This window comes from Piliocolobus tephrosceles, chromosome 12 (assembly GCF_002776525.5).
Source record: "Piliocolobus tephrosceles isolate RC106 chromosome 12, ASM277652v3, whole genome shotgun sequence".
Taxonomy (NCBI): Eukaryota; Metazoa; Chordata; class Mammalia; order Primates; family Cercopithecidae; genus Piliocolobus; species Piliocolobus tephrosceles.
The window spans coordinates 24,170,159-24,171,977 of record NC_045445.1 but is presented as its reverse complement, the minus strand read 5'-3'; the positions used below and the strand labels follow the sequence as shown (position 1 = coordinate 24,171,977).

Genomic DNA, 1,819 nt, shown 5'->3' with positions numbered 1-1,819 from the left:
TCAAGTGATTCTCCTTCCCTTCTGCCCGAGTAGCTGGGATTACAGGTGTGCGCCATCACGCCCAGCTAAATTTTGTATTTTTAGTAGAGACAGGGTTTTGCCATGTTGGCCAGGCTGGTCTTGAACTCCTGACCTCAGGTGATCTGCCTGCTTCAGCCTCCCAAAGTGCTAGGATTACAGACGTGAGCCACCGTGCCCTGCCTTTTTTTTCCTCCAATTTATTGCTTTTCTTCTAACTTGGTGGTGTTTTCTGCTGTTCAGAAGTTATTTTCATTGAGTGGTCAGTTTTATTAATCCTTTGCTTTTACTGTCTCTACCTTTTGTAGTGTGCTTAGAAAGGTCTTCCTCACCCCAGAGTTATAATACTGTTCACCTACATCTTCTTCTGGTACTGTCATGGTTTGATTTTATTCTGTCATGTTTAAATTTTAAGGCACGCCCCTTTTTGGTGATAATAGACATGTATTGAGTGCTTACGATGTGTCAGGCTCTGTTCCAGGTGCCTTATATGAATCAGCTCATTTGAATGTTCAGTAAGTCCAGAGATAAGTCTGGTAGATCCTTGTTTTCACAGGTGAGGAAACTTGAAGACAGGGTGGTTGGGTACTTATGCAAGACCACACAGCTAGCGAAACCTGGTCTGTCAGAGGCTAAAGGCTACACGGGGTTGTTGTAAGGATTAGAGTTGGTGTACGTAAAGTTTCTGGAATATAGTAGGCAGTCTATAGATGGTAGGGTTTATTAATTATTATTACATAGTTCCCATAAACATAATTTCTGATGGCTGCATATTATTTGGAAAATTGTATATTTCAAGGTAAGTACATTTCTAAAATATTATTCCTTTAAAAGCATGTTTAGAATTCCATGGGAATGAACAAAACATTTATTTGAAGAAACAATTGTCATAAAAAGAAATCCCAGGCCGGGCGCGGTGGCTCAAGCCTGTAATCCCAGCACTTTGGGAGGCCGAGACGGGCGGATCACGAGGTCAGGAGATCGAGACCATCCTGGCTAACACGGTGAAACCCCGTCTCTACTAAAAAATACAAAAAACTAGCCGGGCGAGGTGGCGGGCGCCTGTAGTCCCAGCTACTCAGGAGGCTGAGGCAGGAGAATGGCGTAAACCCGGGAGGCGGAGCTTGCAGTGAGCTGAGATCTGGCCACTGCACTCCAGCCTGGGTGACAGAGCGAGACTCCGTCTCAAAAAAAAAAAAAAAAAAAAAAAAAAAAAAAAAAGCAATCCCAGAAAGATTGCATTAACGTGTGTTTCACTGGGCAATGGGATGTGTATGTGTGTATGTGTGTGTGTGTGTGTTGTGTGTGTTTAAATCTTTGTTGGCAGAGCAGAGCGGCTGGCCACTAGAGGTCTCTGATGCCCGAGGAGCTGTTAGTGACGCGCTGGAGCGAGCGAGGGATCACTAACACCTGAGACGGATTACAGACCAGCACGTGCAAGAGGTGGAAGTCCAAGTTAAACGCAAAAGGACCACCTCACTGAGAACCAAGAATGTCAGTTATACCCGAGGCCTTCTCAGCAGCAGCAAGTACCTGTGGTGAATTTCCAGGCTGAACTGAGATAGGCATTCTTAACTGAGACACCAAGAAGTTTTTAAAATCGTATTGAAACAGCAAGGAATCTGATGCCAAGGAAAATGTAATAAAGATATAATCTGTAATTTTTCAATGTAATATAGATTTATTTAGCCTGTCTTTCTATGTTTGTTGCTTTCATTTTTTAGGAAAAGGCTATGCAAAGTTGATTTTGATTTATTACCTTTTTTTTTTCCTTTGGGATTTTTCTTTTTTTCGACTTTAA

General features: G+C 42.7%; 1 pseudogene; it reads left to right on the top strand.

Moving 5' to 3' along the window:
• The first annotated feature begins 780 nt into the window (after window positions 1-780).
• LOC111531533 lies at window positions 781-1,616 on the top strand (annotated as a pseudogene).
• Window positions 1,617-1,819: the final 203 nt, after the last annotated feature.